General features: G+C 45.8%; 1 protein-coding gene across 8 annotated transcripts in view; it reads right to left on the bottom strand.

Moving 5' to 3' along the window:
- MBNL2 (muscleblind like splicing regulator 2) overlaps positions 1–25,210 on the bottom strand; it is a 148,591-nt gene extending 123,381 nt beyond the window's left edge. For 4 of the 8 annotated variants that reach the window (XM_024568656.3, XM_024568671.3, XM_024568693.3 and 1 more), the window contains exon 1: positions 24,985–25,208. The gene's annotated coding sequence lies outside the window, so the exon portion shown is untranslated. Of the gene's footprint in view, positions 1–24,984 lie in introns of all 8 variants that reach the window. The other 4 variants (XM_045201326.2, XM_024568664.3, XM_024568648.3 and 1 more) reach the window with 3 other exon arrangements.
- Positions 25,211–27,013: the final 1,803 nt, after the last annotated feature.

Genomic DNA, 27,013 nt, shown 5'->3' with positions numbered 1-27,013 from the left:
TTCTGAGGATTTTTATATTACTAACGTGTAGCCAGGATCCAGGTGCCTTTTCCTCCAAATATTCTTGCACATAAAGAAACAAACAAAGCACACTGTGGTTTAGAGATAGAGGAGGGAGAGAGAGAGGGAGCAAAACATTGATGAGAGAGAGAAACGTCGATTGGTTACCTCTGATATGTGTACCAACCGGGGATTGAACCGTCAACCTAGGTATGTGCCCTGACCAGGAATTGAACCCTCAGCCTTTTGATGTACAGAACGATGTTCCAACCAACTGAGCTACGCTGGCAAGGGCAATGAATCATGCTTTTAAAGCAACATGGCAGACAATCTTAGAGCCCTCTTTATGCCTTAATTAAAAATTTTAATACAATGATTACCCTTAACATCATCAGCTACATTTGCAAAGAATTGCATACAGTGATTAAAGTGCTCCCAGCATGCACTGTGTCATTAAATTTCAGAGGTAGACAACAGGTACGCAAAGGACTGGTTGGGACACTGTCAGCTGGCACAATAAGGAAGGAGTCCAATGACCAATTCCATCATTTAGGCTCTTCAGCCTCTTCCTTCCAAGATTGCCAGTATGAGTCTTGTTCTGACCCCATAAGTGGTTCTGATCCACGATCACCCCCCTGCTATGTACAGAGCAGCAGTATGTATATTAAGAACATCTACTGGCTTTGCAATAACGCTGCGGCAACCAGCGCATGAAGCTGCTGTCTGTGTCCTTCAGCAGGAAGGACAGACACATCCCGTCTGGGGGTGCCTGCCCTGCTCTGTGGTAGGGTACAATAGCTCTCTTTTTCTGTGCAGGGTCAAAAATTCAGCAAGAGAAATTAATAAAAAGCCTTCTCAGAGGGAGAAAAAAAAAAAGCCTGTCTCTACTGCCAACCCGACTGCCCCCCACCCACCAGAAGATAGAGACGGGGAATTTCAGAAACAGGACTTTATTCACGGGGCTTAACTAGAAGCAGACTTCCTCGGGATTAGAACCGCAATTTACACACTGTGTAAAACGTCAAGACAATATTCTGGTTTCTTCCACACACTGCTGACTTTATTGTGTACGTTACGGTCTTTATCCTCCTATAAAAAATGTCCCCTTTCTAGGTTTAGATAATGTTCTAACATAAAGAGTAGGCATTCATGTTTCTTTTTGAAATAAAAAGGCAAAGGGGTTTGCAATAAATACTTGAAGTTCAATAAATATCCATATATATGAAGGGAGAGAGACAGAGAGAAGGAGGGGAGGGGAGGGGAGAGAGAAATAACGGTAGCCGACATTTACCGAGCGCTCTCAAAATGTTAAAGTTCTAGAATTCTTATTAGTCGATATAAAGAGCATTCCTACAAAAGTCCCGTTCAGCAGTTATGGTGAGTGGTATATGTTTAAGGTCAGAACTCCAAACAGAAATTTCAGTCAGCTTGAGGGGCTCCATACTGAACTGACCTTTCAAAACCTCACTTTTCTCATCCATGAAATGGGACCATATTCTATATATTTCAGGGCAGTTGGGCGCATTAAATTTGAAAAAAAAATTTAGCATGTTGAAAGTGCTTGTCAGGGTGCCCGGAACAGAGCGAGCGCTTTAAAATAGCACCTTCCCTCCGTCCTCCCTATAATGTTTTTTAACGTGGAAATGAAGGAAAATTGTGCTTCTTTGTGGGTCTTGCCCTGAATTTCAGATTTTTTTTTTTGTTAGTGGAGAGAAATAGGTACTTGTTCATTTTCTTTCGAAAACTGCCATAATAAGGACTTCACATGAAATTAAAACAAAAGATCAAAATTCCACTTCAAAGGGCTTCTTCCAATGGACCAGCCTCCCACGCCAACCCCTCACCTTGCACTCGGGAGAGAGCAGCGTGGTAAGATCATTTTGTTCCTCTAACTGAGGAACAATGAAAATGCATTTTCCACAGCTACATTTAGGAAACTCAACTTAATTTTCTTCCTTAGGGGTGTTACGTGACTTAAGAGAATTCAGGGATTTCTGCCCTTAGAGACAGACCCTTCAAGGGCTGAATCTTGGAGACACCCTGGACCTGCGTGTCCAGCATCACAGGCGTGGCTATCATTTTCCAGTCCATGCCAGAGATGGCTCTGAGAAGAATCTCAACTTTGCAACGCTTTGGAAAGTCCTGTGCCAAGGACAGCAAATGGATGGCACTGAGGTCCCCTCTGCTCACCTTGCCCATCTGTGGCAGGCGTGACTATCAGACCCCAGTGCTCTGTCCCTGTGCATTTGGACTTGGCACTCAAAAATTTCTCCAAACAAGTGTGCAGGCGGGCAGCCACCACCAACCGATCCGAGTCCCTTCTGAATTGAACCCGCCCCCCCCCATCTAGGCTAAAGGTTACCTTTGAACTGCTCTTGAGAAAAGGGGGCTGAGGGGGCACGCTTGCTGAATAAATTAACAGTCTTAACCTAGTTCTACAGGGAATATTTACCCTACTTAGGAGACCAAACTTCTCAGGCATTTCATTCCCATTCATTTAGACATAAATACCTGTAATACTCCTCATAAATCATTCTTATCTCTTCATTAATAAGAACTTCTTAAGAGCCATTATGAGATAAAATACCCTTGGCCAGTTTAAATTGCCGTATGTCGTTATAATTAATAAAAGTGTACATCTTTATGAATAGTCTGTGAATCAGGATCTTCAACGATTAGACTGAAACGAAGTTTTATTAGGTTTCAATTTCGTTTTCTATAGTAGCGGATACATGTAAGTCTACCCCAGCACAGACCCGAGGTGTCTTCTACCCAGATAAGCCTCTGTTTTTATGGACGGTATAAAGACGTGCCCAGAACTGATTTCTTCAAAACAAGCACTGCGAAACAAATGTCTGATTCTTCGGCCAGGGTGCATCAGCGGAAAAACAAACAGGCCATTATATTTGCGGCGAAGAATGAGATTGCAAAGTCCAGGACGAACAAGGCGCATTATCAGCTGGTCTACATTGGAAAACAAGAGCACAAAAGCGCCGTTAATACACGAAAAAGCCAGAGTTGCGTGGTCCGCAGCGAACTTCATGGGTTGTGGAATTGTCCTGAGTATAAGCTGACTTGCGTCTGTTCGTTTCCTTATTTTTCTCACCAGACGAGGAGTCCCCCTTAGCTGGCAGGGGTCAGGATGTACTCAGCAGTGTCATTGGCACTGGCCTCCCTCAGCTGGTTGCTTTCAAATTTAAAGACCGTGTTTGTTCAGGACAACTGAAAAAAAAAGTCCTGATGTTTGACCTGTAAGCAACTTAAAGTCACTGCAAATATCTTCCCTTGGGGAGGGGGCTTGCCTTGGGGCACGTGGTAATATTTGAACTAAACTAAACAGGACCAAAGGATCCCACTGGAGATTTACAAGCGCTGCTATGACCTAATACTGGAAATCAGCCTTTAAACTGTGAGGAATTTTGAAACCACCATTATCTAGGATCATGGGAGATGAATTGCTTTTGCATTTCGTCATTTTTAGCCAGCGGGGAAGGGCCAAATACTGTGCACACTGTGGCCTGAGAAGAAAGGTGCAGTTCTTTCTCCTGGTGGTGGTTTTGTTTTTGTTTTTGTTTTTTTTTTATGCTGTGGAAAACCGAGGTGTAGAAAGAACAGTCTGCAGAGAAGGTTCACGCTACCCTATCGCCTGCCGCTTCTGATGACTTGCAACAAAACAAGACCTATGCTGGAGGATAAAAATCTCCCTAAATAGCCAGTTGTGGCCACGCTGAATAAAATAGTCATGTTTCTTTGCATCCACATTATGCTATTTGCTTGCAGATGAACTCTTAATTCAGGTGTTTTCTCCCTTGAAGGGCAGGGAAGAAAGAAGAAACAAAAAATCTAGCTGCCTATTAGTTTTAGTTTATAGATGAGATGATAAGCCTCAACAGCCACTAATTAGAAGGAGTGGGCTAATGAGAGGAGAGTGTGACACCCTTGCCTTTCTTTCCTTGCTGTCATTTGCTGCATCCTCCCAGGCCCAGTTCAAATGTCCCTTCTTGGAAAGTCATTACCAATCCTGTCCCCCACCCACACTGCCCCAGAGAGCCACTGTCACCCTCCCTGACCCCAGTGTCCCCCTGTACTTCAGTCCTTTGTCTTTGAAATTGACCTTGTTGCTGTTGTGTCTGGCCAGAACATAGCCAGCTAAGCCCAGGTGTAGGGATGACCCACCTTTCTAGACCAGCACCCAGAGCAGCACCTGGGTGCTCTCCTAGGGTCCTTAAGAAAACTTAATACTTAATTTCTCATCCTCCAGAGTAAATTGAAAATCCATTTACTCAAGCTGTGGTGGAACTTGACGTATTCAAGGAGTGTTGTCTCGTGATCAACTTTCTGTCCTCTAACTCCCGTCCACACCTGCCACTGGCCACTGCTGGGGCAGGGTAGAGGAGGGGACCCTGGGGCGGTAACACTCTGACCTTGTGCCAAACCTCTGGGGTCCAGGCTGAGGCAGACGGGAGCACATCCCCCCAGCAGTGGTGGGGGCGGGAGCCCAGCCTGGGCCGTGAGCATGCAGCCTTCCTTAGCCTTCCTACATTTTTCTTCCACCGGCACCACTTTCAGAGGGTGACGTCAGTGGAAAATGACTCCATAACACACGCCACTTACAGTAAGTAGCATCCCCACAGATCAAGCTTAACTGCACTCAAACTGTCAATCAAGCAACACAAAGGAGAAAAGAAATAGCAAGTTCTGCTCGTTCCCTGCTTCTTGAACAACTCTTAGGTGCCCCCACCCATCCCTCCCTGGGGGCTCCAGGGGCCCGGGAAATTCCTGTTTCTTGTGTTTGCTGGAATGAATGTCTCTCTTCCAGACCCTCTCAAATCGTTGGGGACTGGGAACACCATGCATGTTTCCTTGTTTCCCCAGGGGCCCAGGACAAGCACAGGGCTGTATCTTACAAGATCAAAAGCTTGTGTTCAGGATTACATTTTGGAGAGAAGATGGCAGGTGGCGAGACTGCTGATGGTGCTGTATGCTATTGTGTAGCGGATCAAGGGTCCTTACACCAGGAAGCACCCTGAGGAGCTGGCAAGGACCCTGCAGAAAGGTGGCCCTGCCGCACAAAGGCTGCCCGAGGGGCCCTGGAGAATGCATGAGCTCTACCCATACAAAGACTAAAGTATCTGAACCAAGCACCTACTCCCCAGTTTTTCTTAGATCCAAACACTCCGATGCACAAGGAAGAACGTAAGGAATTGCCTTTTGTTCACAAGGGCACGTGTTGCAGCCCAAGTTTCTGGACGTCTAGGAATGTGGGTGGTTTCACTGCAGCCAGCTCGGGGTTGAGGAAGACGCTTCCTCCAGGTTATGGGCACACAGACCCAGCCCTTCCTTGTAGCTTGAGGAGGCACTGGAAGGGCCCTGAGTCAGGCTGGTTTCCTTCCTCTGGAACCCCAGGTGTGCGCTCAGTAAGGGCTCATTTCCTCCTATTGGCTTTTGTTTAACTGGCTTCCTTTGATAGGGACTGCCTTCCGCTCTCATTTGCAACTATCTAAATCCAGGCATCCTTTTCCACTCCGAACTCACTCTACCGGAGTCAGGCCCAACTGGCCCAACTCCGAGGGCCTCTCCATCCCCTCCCACCTTAGATTAAGCATTAAGTGTCTGGGGTTCCTGAACCACAAAGGGTTAGTGTCAGGGTTCTTCATTGGCCTTTGCAGGGTGCACCTGTGTGTGTGTGTGAGCGAGAGAGAGAGAGAGAGAGAGAGAGAGAGAGAGATATGTATGCACCTCAGTGCAATTGCTGGCTACCAGACAACTGTTTTTGCTGCCTTTAAACAGCATCAATGTACTAGGCACACAGTTGGATTTTAATCAGGACTCTCCAAATACAGGGAATGAGGCTTTTGAAAGGGGTTCACCATGGATTTGAAGATTTACAAATATACTTTGATTTGGAAACATTTGGAAATCTGTCTCAACTGCAAGTTGACCCTAAGACTTCTCCATTCCAGGGTGTCATAAAATTGTCTTTGAGCTCTCTCTATTTTTGATTTTTTTTTTCACTTTTCCATTTTTCCTTCTCCCTGTGTGCTGATCAAACGGGCTCCGTACCACACTTCTTTCCTCTGGTTTGTGTGTGACCCAAATCTCGTGACCTGGGGCACCGGCAAGGGCCTAACTTGTGAAACTATCTCTGGTGTTGACAGGCTCTCAGTGGGAAAAAAGGACAAAGGACACAGGACACCGAGACTTCCAACACAGGCAACTGGGTCACTAGAGTCAGGAAGGAAGGAGCACACGGTCGCAGGAAACACCTTGGAGCAATCCTTGCTTATTTGTTCTCTAAGCCACAAAGGGCCAAGCTTTCTTCAGGGAGCCGAGGGCCAGGATGGACTGGCAGATGTCAGAGTGTTTTTGGCCCCAGAGGAAATGCATACATTCATTCATCCATCCGTTTATTCATTCATTCCTAGAAGTTGACGCTCAGAAGTTTGGTCCCCATGTGAGCCAGTTACCATATGCTTGAATGCCCTACAAATGGCCTGAGTGGGGCCAGAGTCAATTCCATCTGTGCCAAAACAGCTCAAGCCACGGCGGAGCTGGGTCAAGTGCGCCATTTTCACACCTGCACCGTATGAGACTTTCCAAACGTCGCCCAGACCTCCTGTTTTCAAAAGCAACTGTCTTCCTTTAGTCTGGGTTTTAGAATCCCTACCAAAGGTAAGCATTCCCAAGAGTCAGACGTGAAATTATTTTGTAGAATATAAAATCTTTTTGTTTTATTGCAAAAACAGTAATTTTTTGTGAGCAATAACAAAACTTCAAGAAATTGCAGAAATAGTCATGTTGAAGTCCATACTCTTTCTAGAATTGTTTAGACGGTTCGTAGCATTAATTTGGGATTCTTTCCCAATAAACTCATGTTCGCCCAGACAAATATATCCAAATATTATGTATTGAGTGTTTATTTTGTGTAGTATAGAAAGCTTTTTTTTTTACATAGGTGGTCTCATTTAATCCTAATCATCACCCAGAGAAGTGAATATCAATATCCTCATTTCAGAGATGAGAAAACTGGGATTCACATACATTTTAGATTTGCCTGAGGTTGCGCATCTACACGTGGCAGAGGCAGAATCTGAGTGCAGGGTCTGAATTTTCTGTTAACCCCTCTGCCAGGAGGCCTGTTCCTCATTTGTGCTCCACTCACACTGCGCTTCTGCAATAAATGTAGATTCTTGGGTACCTGCCCCAGACACCCCAAGTCAGAATTTCAGGGGCTGAGGCCTGAGAAGCTGTTATTTGTCTTTTTAACAATTTTCCCAAGAGTTTGTGCAGCTGACAAAACCAGTGTTTGGAGGAACAAGTAAGGGCTTTTGAAATGGGTCTGGGAAAAAAAACCACAACTTCTTTCTTCTCCTGGGGTTGGAAGTTGAGTGGGGGACTGAATATAATACAGAAATATGACCTTGTCCCAGTGGCTATAAAAGCTCATTCTGGCCTTGACTGTGGGCAGGCTTGGGTTTTTGGTTTTTTTTTACTTAGTTTTCAAGTGGCCCTCAAAGGCAAATAAATAGGTCAATCCATTTTGCGAGATGTGCTGTACATTTTGTGCAGCCGAACATAGCCAGAAGTATCTGTCCTATAGCAATTAAGTAACTCAAGCTCATTTTAAAAGTTAGAACATTCCAGATCACTCCCTGGCTTATGCATCTTGTCCTTTGCATCTCTCTGCCCCTCACCGCCCCTCACCTTTATCAGCCAAGCTTCCTCTCTGCAGGTTACATGCAAAAAAGAGCCGTGGCTGAAGGGTTTGGGGTATAGCTGGCCTCTGCTTAGTACTGAAGTACAATATCGTAGATATGTGTACAGTCTCTGGGAGTGGGGCGTGCATTCTCTCTTCATCGGCAATAGAAACTTCTGGGTGTATTTGTGTGGATGACGGACAATAGACTTTTGTAAGTATGACTCATAGCTAATGATCATCTATAGAAATGCCTGTTTGAATAAGACATTTCAATCATCTGATTGCATTTCACAAACAATTAGTGAGCACCTACTACTTCCCAGACATTGGCTCAAGTATAAAGCACACGGGGATAATGGCAGTGAGAAGTTTAACAATATTCCACCTGTGACATCTCTATTGGCAGATAGTGTTACTTAGGAGAAGCTAGTAGGCACATGAAGTATATTTTTGTGGAACCCAGTGAGGTTGAGGAAAAAAACTAGGGGAAATGATAAAGTAACAAGAGAACAACAAATAACACTGGTAAAGCAGCTTGGAAGGAAGCAGCAGTCCTTGTATTTTAGTAAAGCATGAAATGATACAATGCTCATCTTTCCTCAGGAGGGGGGATTGATGCAGTATGCTGGCCTCCTCCTTCCACAGTTATTTTCAATAAAACAGGATCCGTTGCAAGACAAAGTCTTGAAGATGCACTTAAATCTCAGCTTACACCTCCCTTCAGATTTATGTAATGTTTCTCACCTTTCCCGTTCCAGCAGCATCAGAGCCATTTTTCTCCACATTTTCAAAAACCATTTCGCCCTGGTCATCTCAGCCCATCCACCCCCTGCAGCCTCCTCAGGCTTGATGCTGCTCCCGGGGCAGCCAGCCCAGCCCACCTCCCTTCAAACTCCCCCACCTTATCTCAACCCTGCTTCCTCTCTGCTCACCTCCATCTCTCCTTTGATTGCTCTGAATGTTCCACGCTGCCTACCTAAATGTCTCCCCTTCCCGCTCTCCCAGTGCTTTGCCACTCCACTCCCCAGTCACTGTTCTCCCAAAGTGTCTCCCAGAGGTAGGGGCTGTCATCGGAACTTCCATGTGTCGCGGTGGCAGGCTCAGTCCTCACCTTTACTGAGCTCTCTTTAGAATCTGGCTTTATTTCCCTTTCTCACCTGGCTTTCCGACACCGAAACAGAGGTGTCCAACCTGCAGCCCGCAGGCCACATGAGTCCCAGGATGGCTGTGAATGCAGCCCAACACAAAATCGTAAATTTACTTAACACATTATGAGATTTTTTCTTTTTTTGTAATTATGTGTTGCAATGTATCTAAATGTATGGGCCCAAGACAACTCTTCTTCTCCCAGTGTAGCCCAGAGACGCCAAAATCCCTGTGCCTAATCCATGTCCATATGCTATCACTGATCAGTATTATTTCTAGGTAACAGTGAATAGTGTGACCCCTTCTCACAGATCCAAAGGCGTCTGGAGATGTGCCGAGGCCCACTCACCTGTCCCCAGGAACACCTGCCCTCTCTGACGGGCTTTTCCCTCTGGTTTGCTATGTCAGCACGAGTGGGCGCGGGGACCCCCTCAGTGTAAGATTCCCCAAGGCTGTGCCATCACTGTTTTCTAGATCACTTGCTTCCTGCGCTATCTCAACTCCTTTATGATTTCACACACCACTCCACTGTGGGTGAACCCCAGTACACATCTTGCCGTACACTTGACAGAAGTCTAGACCTACAATTCTGTGAAGACATTCTAGCTCCACTTCCAACTCGTCATGACCACAGCCAATCTTGTTACCTTCTCCCATCCTCCTGTATGTTTCTGTTACCTAAGTTCACGGTCCCCAGGGTGTCTTCGATTCCCTCCATTTCCCTCAGCTTCGACAGCCCTGCCCACACCCTTAGGAAGTGGCTCCCGCATCGTCACGTCACCTTCTGCGGGATTCTCACCGCCACTACTTCAGCTCAATGCGCCCATGACTTCCTGGGTGCCTGCAGTTCTTACCTCCCTAAAGCAGCGTCTCACCCCATCAATCACCCACTCATCCACATTTGGTGGCGCTCTGCTGCTCTGGAATCAAGTTTTAAATCTATAGTTTGGCATCCAATGCCCTCTACTATTGAGTCTAGGCCAAGCATTTTCGCTGTGCCCCCACAAGTATTCCCTAGGCTCTGCCCCACACACCAAAGAAAAACGGCATGGGTGCTTCCCAACTGCATGCATTGCCATCTTACTCTTCCTTCAGGGGCCATCTCAGAGGCTGCCTCCTCCAGGAAGCCTTCCTTGCCTCACCTAGACAGCAGTCATCTACTGTCAGGTACCTTATAACTCTCTTGTGGCATGGATTACCTTCGCCATGGTGATTTGTTTACACTAAATATCTAGTTGTTATACTAAAGCATAAATTCCACAGGAGGAAAGGACATAAGGAAAATTTAAGACATACTAAGGAATGACATTTCACAAGATATTCCTTTTCTCTGCAAAATTTTCTGTCATCAAGAAAACTTCACTAAGTAGAACCCACTTGGTCTGGCAGAGTAGGGAAAGGTGAACGATGATTAATCCCTTCCCATCGACATGGGGGTTTTCCCTGTGCAGGGGGCACTTCCGGTACATTGTTTCACCGAGTCTCCACAAGTCCTTGGACATACCTTCTAGACTTGCACCAACCAGAAGGTCAAAGTCCCGGGTGATTTGGTAGCTTCGGTTCTTTCTAACTAGGGGAGCCTAGGATTCAAACCCGTGTTAATGACCTGCAAGCTTTGGATTCTTGTCATCCTTAACCACCCTTATTTATTTTTTGAGACCTGCACCCCCTTGACCTAAACTCTCCCATGAACCTCGGGTTACGGAGCAAGAAGGGGCACAAGGCATCACCCTCCATGGCCCCCCAGATTGTGCCTTCCTTCCATGAGTCCTGATTGCCAAACAGGATTAGAAAAAAACAAAACAAAACAAACCTAAACCCTTTAATCAGAACTTTCATGTGTTAATAAAACACAAAAACATGGAGAGTAAAGGAGATGCTTTGTACATTGTCACCAAGTAGCATAGCTATTATCATCATTATTATTATCATTATTAGTTAAGAGCGATGATTTCCTTTCTTCTCAAGTTTGAATTGGAAGCATCAACTTCCCAGGAGTAGGATGTCACGGTGTGTCACTGTTCTCCACATTGGGGGACCGGAGCCCAGGAGTTAGGAGAGAAACAGAAAAGGGTGGGGAAGGCGCCGACGAGAACAGGGGAAGAAGGATACAGGAGAAACTTTCAACCAGATTTCCCTTTACCTGACAATAGACAGTGCTAGTAGCCAGCTACTCTTGACAAACTTTATTAAAGACAGAAAAGCAAGCGTATCCTAAGTGTCCAGCCCACTGGAGTTTTACACTGTGAGTTCACCTGTGTAACCCACATCCAGACTGAGAAGTAACCTATCATCAGGTCTCTGGAAACCCCCGTGGGCTGTGTCAGTCCTAACCCTCCTTTCTCCAAAGGGCGGCCCCTCCCTCTAACTAGCTACCACCATTAACTAGCTGGCTATGTTGGAAAGGCACCCTTGGACTGTTCTGGCCAGGGAAGCATGTTTCTTCTAGAAGCCTCTTCTGGCAGCGATTGCCATTTCAAAGCAGAGGGGGAAAAAAAGTGTGTGTGAGGGAGTCATTTTGTGTGTAGGAGAAAAGTGTTTTTAATTTCCAATCCTGAAAGTGTGCAGGGAAGAAGGAAGATGTGAAGGAGGGAAATAACAGTAAGCCCAGTCTGGATCTGCTTCCCCCATTAGGAGCTGGAAGGGGTCCAGCGACGTGCCATTTTGAGAAAAGAAGCAAACAGAGTCGCCTTCTCTACCTGCCTCAGCTCGGCCAGAACAGGTCGCCTCCTCTGCCCAGAGCTCCCAAACATGTGGGTCGGGCAATGGTTATTATTCACAGCACAGAGTGCACTAGACGCCTGATATTGTATTGAACATATGGTTTTGATTTTTTCGTTTTCTGTTTTTAAGCGGTGAGCAAGACGGAGAGTGTCATGAGCTAACCCAGGGTTTGCTGGGCTCTGCCAGACTGTAACTGGAAACTAACTCCCATGCCGCAGCCCCTCCTGCCTCAGCAGCTTTGGGGGGCCCCAGGGGTGCCGCAGAGGGGCACAGACTAAAACGCAACTGAGCTGACAGCTCTGAGGGAGGGACGCCGCCACACTGCCGGCCTGACAAAGCACACGGGCCTTCTCGGTGCTTTCCCATGACTTTCTGCGCTAATCATCAAGCTGGAAGGAAGAGATGGGAACATGAAATCCCAACTCACAGATGCGGAACAATGAACTCCACACACAACCTGTACCTGGATGAGGGACTGACGTGCACTCCGGTACCCAAGGTGTTTTAGACGGCAATGCTCTCCAACTTCCCATCTTGGGTTATTGACTACCAGTGCTCCCCAAAATAATCTCTCCTCTCCGTTCCTTTTTCTGATCAATCATTGAGTATGGTCCAGGATCTATGGCATCAAATTTTACCCTGAGCATAAAAATAAATTACACTTCCTAGCGGCCAGCTAGAAAATTTGTAGTTTTAATTAGAAAGGCAAATTTTTAGCATGTCAAGGAACGTTGGCTGCAGCTTATAGGATGTTAGTAAAACTAGTGGTGAAGGGAGGGGGAGGCGGAGTTTGTAACAGAGTTGGGGCTTGGGTATCTTTAGGTTAAATATCAACCTGGGAATTTTCCTAAGAAAACCTGGAGGGCTGGTCTCAGGTCAAGTTTGCAAGCCTTTGGACAGGATCTCTCTGACTTTCTCAAGAGGAAAACCTGGCCAGCTAGTCAGGAAATGGTTCCCCGGCCCTTCCCCGTCCTTCCTTTGTTTGCTCAGGGTGTCCCTGAGTGGGCCCAGAAGGGGCTGAGGGAGCAAATCCTCCCCGGTTTCTCCCTCTCAGAGGAAGGAGGCAGGTTAGCACAGTCTGCTGGTGACCGGAGCTGGGATTAATGAGTTCCTTCGGTGACCTTGGCAGGCACTGATGGCGGAGTGAGTCTCTGAGCTGCTGAGGACTGTGCCGAGAGCCACAGACAAACGCCGCAGGACGCAGCCGCAGGACGCACGGCAACCCCCCAAATAGCACCATTTTGTTGAGCCAAAAACCCAAACCAAATCAAAACAAACCGAAAATGTGTCATTTACTTCTAAACACTGTCGTAGTGTGGCATTTGAGTTGTGGGAAGATCATCTATTTATCTATCCTTTATCTACTGGCCTATCTATCTGTGTCTGTCTATCTCTGTATGTAAGCTAGTCTATGTTATAGCTGCCTATCTGTGTGTGTATGTAAGTCTAAATTCCAACCTTTACTTGCATATATGAATATTAATCTACATCTATAATCACCTATATTAAATCTCACTCTGTGTCTGCCGATGTCTGTGTACACTAACTTACAGCTATAGCTACCTATATGTGTGTGTATCTGTGTATATCTAGCAATCGCTCTATGGGTAGTCTTCCAAGTCAATGCCCAGAATCTTGCCAAGGGCTTCCAGAGGTGCCTAGAGTCTATTGTGGAGAGTGAAGGCAATTTTAAAGCATTCCACACAGTTGGGGAAGATGTCTGTCTCCCCACCTCACCTCCACCAATCAGCATTCCCCTGCCCTTCCCCACTGCACTCAGCTCTAAACAGAGCTGAGGGAAAAGGAAGAGACTTACCCTTTTCTCCAATACAGCTAGTCCAAGGTTCACGTTTAATAGTGATATGGGTCAACAATATGACAAAACTGCCGAAAAAACTCAACAGTGTCTTAGGTTGCATAATAAAAGCATTCTATCCTGAATAGGGTGGTGCCAACTGCCCCTGTCAGAGGAGGCTTGATCGCTACCCTTAGACAGGTGAGGGGCTCACCTGCTGGGGAGGCATTTGACGTGCTAGGAGTCACTCCACAGGCCTGACCAAGGGCCGAGGAGGGACAGTCCTGAGGAGTCGCATTTCATTTCCACACAAGGAAGAATTTTATAACGAAAGGTGATGGCTGTAAGTGCTCTGGGTCACGAACGTCCGGCCCCAAGAGGTGGTCAAGCAGCAGCTAGAGACTGCTGGCCACGGCTATGGTAGGGGGTGAGCATGGATTCTGCTACATGAGCCCTCCGGCTCCTTCCCACTTGGGATGCCTTTCTGATTTTCCTCAGATGTTTGTGGTTGTCGTTGGTTGGTGGATGTCGCAAAGGCGGGGAGGTCAGACTCCTGTGTCCTGTGAGAAGTCCCTTGGCTGGCTCTGCTGTGTCTCCTCATAGCTCAGCACCCTGCGGATACCGGAGTACCCAGAGGGATTCAGAAGCCATGGGAGTGGCAGGTCATGGGGAGGAAAGAGTTAAAAAGACCTAAGCCTCTGCAGGTCCCAGCAGCCCCAGAGGCAGTTAGTCCCTTTGATCCTGCCTCTTAATTGCAGCCTAGTTGCACCAGGGAACTTTAAAGGAAAGGAACAGAGGAACTCTAGAGATAGGGTTTGTTTTGTTTCCTGAGGGGATGCTCTTTGTGGTGGCTGCCAGGAAGCCTGATACTTGGGTTCAAATGATGGGCTTCCTAAGGGGGCAAATGAATAATCCTTTCCATCAGCTAACAGGCAGGTGTGGATGGAACCCCAGAAACACCAGATATCTCTGTGTGCCCTTCAGTAGGGATGCCAGGTACAGCCTTGGCAGAGAGAACAGAACCTGGGAACAGAGACCCTGGCTTAGTTCAGGAGCTGCAGGGCAGGAGAGAAAGGGAGGCTGCAGGGCGAGGGTACAGCAGATGCAGGGCAGAGAACGAGCCCATGCCCTTGGTACTCATCAGGTGACTTGTGACTTGTAGGGTGGGGAGACCAGCACCCAACACCGCCCCTGAAGAGGGAAGTTGATGGAGAAGACAAGGGATTTCTAAGAATTCTCATAGAGGGTGGCAAAGCCCCAACACCACAGACATCTCCCTTTTGTACAGGACTCCCCGCTGACAATGAGCTTCTGCATATGTCATCTGTTTCAGGTCTCCATCAGGTACTTTCAACATCGAGGTCTTTTGGCTCCTTCCAGTGCACACGAAGGGGATCCAAGAGTAAGGAACGGGCCAACCAGCCGTGGAGGCCATGGCGCTCCAGCCGTCGCTGGCGCTTTCCCAAGTCCCTTTGTGAGGAGGAACTCCCAGCTAAAACTGAACTCACGCCCGCACTGTATGCCAGGCATTGCTCGTTTGTGTTCTATTTAACTGTTCAGTGAATTCTGCCAATGGTGCGTACGAATGCAGGAGAGGGTTTTCTAAAGCAAATCCCTTTTTTGTTGCAACCTCCAAGTAAGCAAGATTGGAAAAGGTCTGCAAGTTCAGAGACCTCCCGCTGGGGTTTCACCCCTTGCTCCCCTTGTGCTCATGTGTGATCTTGGCAAGTAACTCAGCCTCCCTGGACTTTATTTTCTTCGGAAAAAGGTTTAACTCAGTTGATGGGCATAAAGCTCTCAGCAGAGGGCTTGGCATCTAGCAGACACTCGATAAACCCAGTAAACACTTATTCCCTTTCATTCCTCAAAGGTTACTGGTAAATTAAAAATGCATAAAAATACCAGCCATCTGTGGGTGGACTCTGTGGGCATTTGGGTGGGGAAGATTTCCTCTCGATCAGTTTGGCGAGACCGCTGGCTCTCGGGGCCTCATCTGGGGCATGGAGAAAAAGGAAGCACTCAAGGGTGGGAAGACAGATGGACACAAAACAAGATGGAAGACACAATAATGGCTTCTTTCACGTGGCAAGACGTCAAAAGTAGCATTTTTCCACAAGTGCAACTTTAATTGCATACAACATTTCCTCCATACTCTCCATGCTCTTGGGAGGGAAGGAGGGGAGGATGGCATTATCTACACCTTAAGGGAAACATGAGTTTGTCCAAGTTCCCTGAACTGAGGCACTGAGGGCGTGGACTGCAACAGGCCCATCAGACTTCCAGGCTCCAGGTCTGACCACTGTCTCCAGAAAAAAACTGAAGGCTGATTTTGAACACCTGTATTTCTTTAAAAAAAAAAATCTCTGAAACAGACGTGTAAACAGACATACTAGCTATCTCTGGAGGCAGTAAGCCAATCTCCTGAGGAATTGGTGAGAATCTGCATCCACAGAGAAGACAGCCATGGCAGGCATGGGGGCACACCCACAGACCGGCTGTTTGCAGCCACAGGGGGCGGGAAACTGCTGAAGTCCCTCCGTTTGTGCCCTGGGCCACAGCAGCCTTGGTGCCAGGCTCCTGGATAAGTGAACTCGGGCTGAGCTCCACTCCGGGCCTGAGCAGCTGCTGCGTTGAGGAGGTAGGGGCTGGCGGCCTTCAGCCCCGCACAGTACTCCTTTAACACCATCTCAAACATGGTGGGCTGTGGCCATCTATTGCATTTACACACACATCCTGCTGCCCTCCACATTTGTGCGCCGTCGTGTTCTGGAGCCCCTCGGATTAGCTGCACCTTCATCATCTGGGAGCGTGTTTGAAGTCTCCACCCCCCTCCAGCTCTACGGGATCCACAGTTTTAATTAGATCCCCACTTGATTTGCTAGGCACGTGAGGGTGAGAAGTGCTGCTCGGGTCCAGTCGCTGTGGGTACCTGGCAGGAGGGCATCGAGCATTTGCACACTTTGCGCACCTTCTCGTTTTTTTTCAAAGTAGCCCTTATGGCTGGGATCAACTGAGACTTGCTAGATCGAGGAATACATGAGCGTGTGGGTCTGTGAGGGCAGGATGGCCAGTGCCCAGTCATGTCTCCAGTCACTCTGGAGTCACCGCCCTAACCAATAGCACTCAAAAATCTCTATCTTGAAATATAGCCGCAGAAATCTTCATAACCATGGTTTTTATAACTTTTTTAAAAAATTTATTGATTTGAGAGAGAGAGAGAGAGGCATTGATTTGTTGTTCCACTTATTTATGCATTTATTGGTTGATACTTGTATGTTCCCTGACCAGGGATTGAACCCACAACCTTGGCTTATTGGGAAAATGCTCTAACCAATGAGCCACCTGGCCAGGGCCTAACCATTGTTTTTAAAGGCTTTCTTTTGGTTATTAGTGAAGATTTATTATTTCAAAAGTCAACTATGTAGCCCTGGGCGGTGTGGCTCAGGTGGTTGGAGCATCATCCTGTAAACCGAAAGGTCACGGGTTCGCTTACGGTTAGGGCACATGCCTGGGTTTCGGGTTGGGTCCTTGATAAGGGCTTGTGCGAGAGGCAACTGATCAGTGTTTTTCTTCCACATACACGTTTTTCTCTCCTCCTCTCTTCCTCCCTTCCCCCTCTCTAAAATTGATAAGCATGTCCTCAGGTGAGGATAGATAGATAGATAGATAGTCAACTATAAATAAGAAAGATACAGCTATAAAGTTCTTATCCATCCAGCATTCTGTGTCTCTAACGAATATATGGTGCTTAACAGCCTCAGTTGCTCACTTTCAGGTTGAGAGTTTTGCTCCTGCGTGGGTATTTGCTTTCCTGATTCTTCACTAACTCCTATTCTCTTCTGGGTCCCAGCTGTCTTCCCCAAGGCTCACCCTTAGTCACCTGCCTGTCTCCATTTATGCTCCCTCCTAACAGGAAGTAGTGTGCACCCATGGCTTCAACACAGGTGTGTCTCAGTCTCCATGTGCACCTGTTGTCCAAGCTGTTCTTTGTCCCCACACTGTCCAATGTCTATGGGACACCCCACTTGGATGAGCCCATTGTTAGCTAAGAACACCATGACCAAAACTCAAGACTCATCTTCTCCCTCCTTTCCCTGGCCCCATTCCCACTGATTGGTCTCCTTTTCCATCTCCCCCCATTTTTGTGAGGGTCCCATTTTCGTTTCTCGTGCTAGAAACTCCCATGTCATTTTGACTCTCCTGAGCTCTCACTAGCTTCTGTTATTTTTCCTTCAATCTTCAAGACAGATTGGCCCTTCTTCCCCATCCTCACGTTGCCATTCTAATCTGACTCCTTCCTGTCATATGACTGTAATATTTCCAAAGTGTAATGGCCAGCGGCCTTTCTTGTTAAAAACTTTCTGACCTCCAACCTTATCTTACAAGTCTTATCTTACTCCTTATGAGGCATTAGATGTGATGTTGCAGGTAATGGTTCAAACCCCTCCATATGGCTCTCCCAGTCTTCCATTTTCTGACCATCCCCTCTCTGTCCAACCTTATTTCCTGGTGCTGCCTGGTTTTTAATCCCTATTCTCCAAAGTCAAGTTCCACACCGGCCCCTACATTGCATTGTGCTGCTACTCCTCCTTGAGATGAACTTCATTTCTCAAATGTTAACTACTGCGCTCGCCAAATTTTTTGATCATATACCCCTATGAGAAAAATTACTTCTGAGCAGGAATACTCATTATCAGGCTATTTACTTATTTATAAATGTTATTCTTGCATAACAATACTAATATGTTACATATGTCATCAAACATACAAGAAAATTGACATTTAAAAAGGATGAGCTAAATAATATATAAGATGTAAGTTCGACTATCTCTTTTCCTTACATAGAGGATGATCTTGTCTTAGGCTTGGGGCATAGACAGCCCATTTCAGAAACACTGATCTCTGCACAAAATAGACCCATTCAGAAGCAGAGGAAGTGTCTCTCTTCCTCCGTGGAGCCTTATCTGCTACTCCATCCAGCCCAGAGCTCTATTTTCCTGAACCCCCAGAGCATTTAAAATTACAAGTAGTAAGCCACTGATACAATATATGCTTCGCCAATACTCTTTAGCTGATTAATTGAAGCTTGTATCTAAGATGCCAGAAATTTATGGATTTTAAAGATAATCCAATATCTTAATTAAAAACATTACTGTCTTCCCCAAAATTGCTTGGGTTGGGCTCCACTCCACGCTGCAATATTCACTGCAAGAAAATTCCAAGTCAGACTGCAGTGTAATTTGACTTAAAAGCAGTTTTGAAGACCAGCTTTTCCACTTTTTGGCTAGTGACATTTTTAATACATTGCTTAACCTCGCCAAAATTCTGTTTTTATTTAATTTATAAAATGGGGGCAAAAAAGAGGATTTTGTGACCATTAAAAAAGATGACAAACACAAAAACTAAAATGATATATGATGTAAGACAATCTATTCTTATTACGCCCGGTATTTCTGCATTATAATGTAAACGGCATGAAGTACCTCTGAGATTTCTAAAGCAATTGACCTCCTACCCCTCCTTCAGCTTTTATTTCTTCCTGCAAGTGAATTATTTTTGTTTTCTCCATTGTATTTGCTCAGCTGATGACAGAGTGTCATCTCTCTGTAGAACTCAGATGTATAATTGGGCCTGAGTTTAAATCCTGGTTCTGCCAAGTATCAGCTATGAGATCGGGGGTGGGTTATAGAACCTTTCAGAATTCTCTTTTCCTATTGGCCGATATTAACTCCATGGGGTTCTTCGAAGGTTCATATTACATGAGCTGTGTGCATAAGGCATGTAGTTTATAACACATGCCACTCAAATGTTCATTTCCCCTGTACCTTCACTCCTTCAGCAGGCTTCAGAGAACTTAAGAGGAATGCTCTCATGAGCAAATGGAATACTTCGAATTTTTGTTCCGTTGTTGACTTTGATTTTTCCCAAACCTGCAGGACATTTTCAACCATTAAGAAATTTTATATTCTAGAAGCCTTCCTGCCATCCATAGCCAAACTCACTTTGCTCCTGTGTGGCTGGATTGGAATGTGAAGCCAGTACAGGTTTTGTCTCCTGATGTCTTCTCAGCAGTCAGAGCTGAGAAAGTGAAGCCACTTAACCTCTCTTCTTGCTCTGCCTCGGCATCTGGGCTGCCTACTATACTCGTTATAAATGGACTTGTTGTCCGAGAAGGCAACTGGGTAGGTTGCAGGTTCAGTCCCCCGTCAGGACACATACAGGAGGCAACAGATCAATGTTTCTCTCTCACATTGATCTCTCTCTCTCTCTCTCTCTCTCTCTCTCTCAGATCAATACCACATCCTCAGGTAAGGATCAAAGAGATAGAAAGCATTTGGGGACAGGAGATAGTGACACGCATACATATACCAGGGATATCTGTAAGTTTTTCATGTTCTTCAAGCTTAAAGTCAATTCATTAGTGGGGAAAAAAGAGATGAAAGTTTTAAAAGCCAATTTATAATTCCTCTCTTCCAGGAGCTAGCACACCCAGGCCAGAGTGCTCTGATTTCAGGCAGCTGTTTGTTTGTTTTTGTTGGTTTTGTTTTTTAGCCTCTGTTCGAACTGTTAATTGAGATAATGTCTGTGAAAGCCCTTTGTAAAGAGTAAGGAACTATGCATATGTTAATTATCCTTCTGAGGACACTCGTGTGGTGACCTATTCTTATCTTGTTTGTATGTATCTTGTTCCCTGGCGATTGTGGATTGCGAACCACTTAGGACCAGGCACCTGGGGTGTTTTCCTCGTTCCTCCTGCCTTCTCCCCCTGTTCACCCTCAAAACTCTTCTACAGCAACCAGCATGTCCAAAATGCTCAAAAACCTTAGAAGCTGCCCATCTGTCTGCCAAGAGCCAGAGCTGAAAAGAATCCCCTAAGTTATGTCCTTCGTTCCCCGTCCGCACCCCCCTCCCCCCGCAAACCCCAGCTCTCCCCAAACCAGGTTCCTTCCCTTGCAATTGCCTACACCCAGAAAATACACACGAATTTTGATGTTAGGATAAACAAAACAAAGCAAAAATTTGGGTTTAAAGAGGGACATAGATGTGTACAACTAGCTCTGCTTTTAAGAAAATAAAGAGGGTCAGGGGAGGGGGGCGTTTAATCCTCCAGAGTCCGAAGTCAGGTTTTCTCACTGGGAGGGGAAGGTGAGCTAATTGTATCAGGGCCTTCCCAGGCTCCAAAGTGCGGGAGAGGGGTAGGCCTTCCGTTGGTTGACTGGGTGGTTAAGGCCTGTTAGACGATGTGCCCACACTTCCCAATTGACTATTTTGGGGCTGAATCTCAGCTTGCTGAGACTGGGTGACTGCTCTCGGCAGCCTCATATTTTGGATTTTGGAGGGACATCATTCTCACATGTTTATTGTTCATCTTACATCTTTATATGTTATTTAAACAGCTTTTATGCTGAGAAATACAATGGAGGTGAAGCAAGTACACGCAGGCATTTAAAACTCAAATTCCTTCTCCTGTTCTCCCCCAAACTCTGCTCTACCAAAACTGTCTGGAGCCTACAATTACAGCCTGGTAGTCATCAACGCGAAATTAACATTAGTCAGTAAATTTATTATTAAAGTCTTTGAAACTTACAATTTTTCACCATTTCTTTCTGTCCTTTATTTCGCACACACAGTCAGGTATTGGGTGATTGACTTGTTCTAACCAAACAGCAAAAGCCAGACAACCCAAGAGGTGTTTAATAAACACTTGTTGACTGATGGATGGAACACACCAACCTGGGATTTCCTAGACAATGCATCCTTTGTCAGCGCACCAAGGTAAATCAGTGGATCCACCTTTATTACTAAGAGCTTCTGCCATATTGAGGAAAGCAGGACAGCTGAAAACTTGTCCATCAACTCTGGGACTCAGGTTCGCAAGAGAAACCCTAGGACCTTGCCTTTTGCACGTGTTTTCACTCTTGGCCTCTTGGCCGCAGAGGTGGGACTAGCCTCAGCCAAACAAAGCTGAGCGGTTGGTGGCACAGGCCTGATGCAGACTAGCCATGCCACCACCGTGATGCCACCGAAGGACTGCTTACTGTGAAGGTTACCGCGGCTGCAGCGAACAGTGAGTGCACATTAAAAAACAAACACACAATAAAAAACAACTGAGCCAAGTAAAAAGCAGGAAAACTGTGTTGACGAGTCTGCAAAGCCTGCCTAAGTCTTCCTGCCTCATCCTCCACAGAGAAAACAAAGTGTGAGATACCAAGTTTTTTGCCCCCCCACAGCAGCGAACAGCTATGCCCATCAGGTTCAGGGACCGGCCATTCCAGAAACAATACTTTTCCTTCTCTTTGCAGCTACTTCCTCACTTTCCTCGCTGGGCCTTCAGGTTGGACCTCACGTAAATTTTGGGAACTGAGTTAAGTGACCTTTTATTCTGTTCTGCTCTACCCTGGCCTTCCGTGCTCACACCCGGCCTCACTCTGGACCTACAGCTTTCCCTTGACTTTGCTACTGGCTATGGTTGATGGCTCATACCTGCCTACTTCCCATAATGCCCTTCACCTCCACTGCCCGCCTGCATTTTAGAGTTGCCAGCTTTCTCTGCCTGACCAGATAGTAATAACTGTTTCTGACCCTGACCGCTCTCAGGTGTACTTGTGTACCTGGAGATCTCAAAGGGCCGCTAACTACTCTATTTTCAATAACTCATGTACCCAGCAGTTATACTGACCTTTTCATTAATCAGAATTCTCTACCCCTTGCAATGTTATAAACTCACTTCCGTGATCATAATATGTTTTGCCATTTTGGAAAATGTAAAGAAATCTGTATACCTTCCTTCCCATCTTCTCTTGTTATCGGCAGGAAAGGGCAGGAAGAAAAGAAGAGGAAAGGCATGTAAAATTGAGCCTAGTCATTCTATCATAAGGGATTTTCCTAAGCTCGATATCCAAATCCTCTTCTCCCGATTTTTGCCTGGAGTCTCGAGTACCTGATCTTGAATTTCTGTGGCGCTCCCTGAGCGCGGGACTGGCTGGGAGCCATGTGATATTGATTTGTTTTCACCATAGCAACAGCAAATTACAACAACTAGCAGAGAGAAGGCAGGCTGTTAACCAGGAAAGCTGCATAACTGGTATATTTTGCAAGCGTATTTTTCTCCTTTCCTCTTATTTTCTCTCTTCTTCACTCTACTTTCACAAATTTAATGCAAAAGTCAAAGCAAAAAAACAGCACAAAATGCTCTGGGGCACTATAAGGCCTATGTCCGAAACGGTCTGGTTTGCAGAGCTTCTGGTGTATTTTGTTAGATGGATGGAGAAAATGCAAACGGCAAAGCTCTGGTTTCCTTGGAAATTTTATCTGTTGACCTAAGGATAAATATCCCTAGAAAATTTACATGAACACAAAGTAGAAGGAAGGGTTTTGTATATGTGACTATATGTGTTAATACCCTGAGACATTTGCCAACAGCTTCACTAATACGAGGTTTTATCCCTTTGTACTTTAAATAACTCATTGTGCCAAGAGACAAACAACTTTTTTTTTTTTTTGTACAAAGTCAAGGCCTCTCAGAATGCTAGAATTATGAGGCCAAGTGTAGTGAGTGTTATTCAGTTCTATTAAGAGAGAGAAAAATTGAGGGGCACTTGGTCAGGGCTACATGAGCAGTGCGGGAAAGGAGGCAAACTAGAAGCGGGAACTCCCAAGAACTCCAGTCTGTTCTAATGGAAATGCTTCCTGAAAGGGCTCCTCATCACCAACGAGCCTTCCCCTGATGTCTCCGACTGAGGCTGACGCCTGGGACCTGGGACTAACAGCCTGCAGTGGTAGACAGCCCTTCCTTCGGCCCCTTCCGACCTAGGATGTGGTGGACTTTATATACCAGCGGCTGTTCACACCATCACAACCAGCTGTGAGCTTGGTGGCATAACCTGGCTCCTACATCGTGGCCCCGGGGGGAAGTGGGAATGGGGCCATGGGGACTGTGCACCCAGGTGGCAGTGCTGGGCTGCACCGAGGGGGAGCTGGGCCGTGCTCCACTCCCCATTGCCTTTGGCCAATACAGCCAGAATCCTGCAGAGAACCTGCTCTGACCTGCCCGAGACCAGGCAGGTAGGGGGAGATGTCCTACTTGTGCGGGAGATCGGGTCGAGGGTTTAGAAAGGACGGGCTAAAATATGAAGACATAACTCAAGCCCTGCCAAGTGAGAGTGAGAATGTTCCTGTCCAGAACATAAAGAAATACTCTCCACGAGCCGGAATAAAAGAACACACAGCAGAAATAGTTGGGAGATGACGTCAGAAGTTCTGGGCTAGTGTCCTGCACTTCTCCTTGAAAGTAAAAACAGTGGGTCTAGAAGAATCTACGTGGCATTGCTCCTATTTAAACGAGTACTTCCACTCTCTCTCACAAACCAGGCAGGGTAACCGAAGACACTTCACCTTATTTAAAGATTATAAGAATGTCCTTCTTTTTTTTGGTTATTTTATTATCTCCCCCAATGTATATACTACTCAGTTGAAATATCTTTCCAGTTAACCTTCGTCTTTTAAAAGGATAGTCGTGTTTCTTGAAGAACACTCACGGCACTGGTGGGCAGGCTAGTCAGATTTTTTTTTTCTTCGCTTCAATGCTTGCTAACTATTCTAAAAATGTTACACATTTATTGTAAACACATGCTTCCGAGGCCTAACAAAAAAGCACAGTTTCCTCATGCCTGGCAGAGATTTTAAACGGAAAAAGGACAGAAAGAATTCTTTAACAAATATATCCTTCCCTTCTCTCAGGCCAGTGTGTATTATAAATAAATCTTCTCCATCATTTCTCGGGGCTGCTCCTCGGCCAGAAAGTTGATATGGCTCGGCATAGCGAAAACACAGCTTTAAAAGCTAGCCTGCCCTCATTAAATTATTCTGCTGGCTGTGTGTTCTCATTAAAAATGCATAAAGACCAGATAATTGCAGTAAGCATTATTAACCCAGCTTTACTTTTGAATATAATGGTTCCACTTTTAAGCTGGAAACAAAGGCTCAGACATGCCAGGAAAAGAAATGTAAACATTGAACTACAGTATCGAAAACTTGTCAGAAAGCTACCTCTTGCTAGCTTGTTAAAAATGTGCTTTTAAAACTCAATCAAAGCCAAGGCGTGATAGTGTTAGGTAGGTCCCTAATTCCTAATACATAAATATATTTGGGCACGAAACATTCAATCGTGATTATTTACCATGAAGTTTTTTGGGTTTTTTTCTTAATTACAAGTCTGTTTTCACATAATAGGATCCACGTAAACTTTATCTTTTCAGGAGCTATGAAAATTTGAACATTTCCTATCACAACAACAAAATAATAAGAATGCTCCCAAAAATTCAATGTGTTTTTGTCAAATAATAAATGGATCTAGTCTTTGAAGAAAAACTCGGTTGATGCCACACTCCCAAACAGGCGGCATAGATTCAAGCAAGCTTTGCCATTTCTTTTGCTCAAATCAAAATGTTACGTAAAACTCCAGGATCCCCTGCAAGTATTACATTCGAATTAGTGGCACCCAGTTCCCCTGGCTTCCCCAAGCTATACACACGGAATGCAGCACACTGCAGCAAACTCTTTAAACATTCAAAGAAGAAGAAGAAGAAGAAGGGGTGGGGGGGGGGGGTGATTCTCCTACCTTGTTTAGCTCTGCCTCTCCTTCCCTTTTACAGTAATCCCAGGAACATCTGGCAGAATCAAGCGGCCCAGGCTTCTCCCCTGCATCGTGAGGAAGAAATTTCCATGTAAATAGTTCTCGTTCCCTGCTTATTGTACTCTGGGAGCCGCCTGCCTTGGCTGGAAAATTTTGCCTTCAGATGATGAAGCAAAGACAGTCTAAACTCTGTTGCTGTAAGCTGCAGCCCTCCCTTCCGACAAACCCCTCCCAGCCGCGGGCAGCCAATCCCCAGCCAGTTCGTCAGCCCTGCTCGTCTGAAGCTGGCCCTCATAGGATGCCTGACACAGCAACACAGCACTTGCAGTGTGTGAAAACAGTGCATCCATACTGATGAAAGAGGAATTTCCCTCTCAGAAGAAAGCAACCCGAGCACCGAGACAGAGTGGCACATAATTGGCAGCGCAGAGAGAGGGGTAGCTGGAGAAAACACCCTTGAAGACGGCCAGCCCAAAGCGTGTGGCTGCCCTGGGAATACTTTGTAAAAGGCGACACTCCGCAGATTTCCAAAGACATCCAGGTTGTACGTGCCACTGACAAAGCCTCTGTTTTTAGAAGGAAAAACAATTCCACGTCTGCCGTGAAAATTAGTACCTTACAACACATTGACATGTGATTTCCACTAGTGAGCAAGAATGTGTGAGCCCAAGTGCGTGTTTAAAGTCAAAACAGGCTTATACCCGCACACACACAGTTTTCCTGTATAACATCTGTTACTGCAGTGGCTAATTAGCCCATATATCTTTCATCTAAGTTTTCAGACCGCTGGGGACTTTAAGCAGGCAGTTCTGAACAATGAAATTGATATCTGTACACTACCCTTTTGTGTTCTTGGTGGGCACTCTGGGACGCTCAGGTAAGCCTTAGCCTAATCCTGAGGCGCCTTTGGGATCATTTGACGAATGCTGTGCAGTGGCCCATATGGGCACTACCGAAGCAGTGATTACGGGAAGGTGTTTACCACTGACCACACACAGCACGTGATCCAAGGGGCACTCGCAGGTGCCACTCCCCAAAGAACATTCTAGAAGTGCTGAAGTTCCCTGGGATAAAGCAGGAAAGAGAAATGGAAAGCTAAGTGTTATTTATTTATTCTCCCCCCCCCCCAATCAACTGTACTCCTCATGCTTTGGGGGGGGAACCATATGGCATTTGGAAAGTATAAAAAGCATACATTTTCCTTCCACTAAACACGGCATTTTGAATTTTTTAAAAATTGTGTCAAGATGACATGGATAGACCAAGACAAGAACAAAGCCTCATTCACAGGAAAGTGTGAACCCAATGCAATATTGTTTATAAGCAACTGTTCGGTGCATCTGTAACGAAGTTATAGCTGGGGGGTGGGGTTTCTTTTGATTTTGCCAATTCTATTTTAACAACACAATGTTTCATATGATTTTAGGCTATTTCCTCAATAGAATACCATGCTTTATTCCACTTGAATCTTATCATCTTTATTACCCCAATGTAAACCCATCATATATCATATCTTACAGGCTTTCCCCCCAAATCTAAATGATCTCTCTGGTCCACTGGGATACTGCGTGTCAGTGAGTGATCACAGCTTTATCCCCGATCTCCCTGATTCTGACTTTGACACTAGCATTCTCTTCATTTTATTCCCCAAATTTTAGTAATCTTTAACTCATTCTACTCTATAGTTTCATCCAATGAAAGGAAATTTCGTTAAGTTTCCCTCCTTGCTGGTCCAGAATGCTTACCCATTACCTGGATAATAAAATGCTAATAACTTGGCGTCTGGGACTCAAGCCTCCCCACATTCAACTCCCCTGTTGCCAGACAGGTTTTCCTGTCGTGTAGAGTCATGTTCCTTCTGTATTCAAATTCTTCTTTTTATAAAATCTAAATTACAGACTTTCAGGATCCTTCATAATCTGGCCCCTCCCTTTCTACTCAGCTTCTGTGACACTCTTTTCCTAAGCGAACTTTTTGATGGAGTCATGCATATTTCTCCAGGCTCCGGTTCTTC

This window comes from Desmodus rotundus, chromosome 13 (genome assembly GCF_022682495.2).
Source record: "Desmodus rotundus isolate HL8 chromosome 13, HLdesRot8A.1, whole genome shotgun sequence".
Lineage (NCBI taxonomy): Eukaryota > Metazoa > Chordata > Mammalia > Chiroptera > Phyllostomidae > Desmodus > Desmodus rotundus.
Note: the sequence above shows the minus strand (reverse complement) of the source record. Positions and strands in the feature narration are given on the sequence as shown.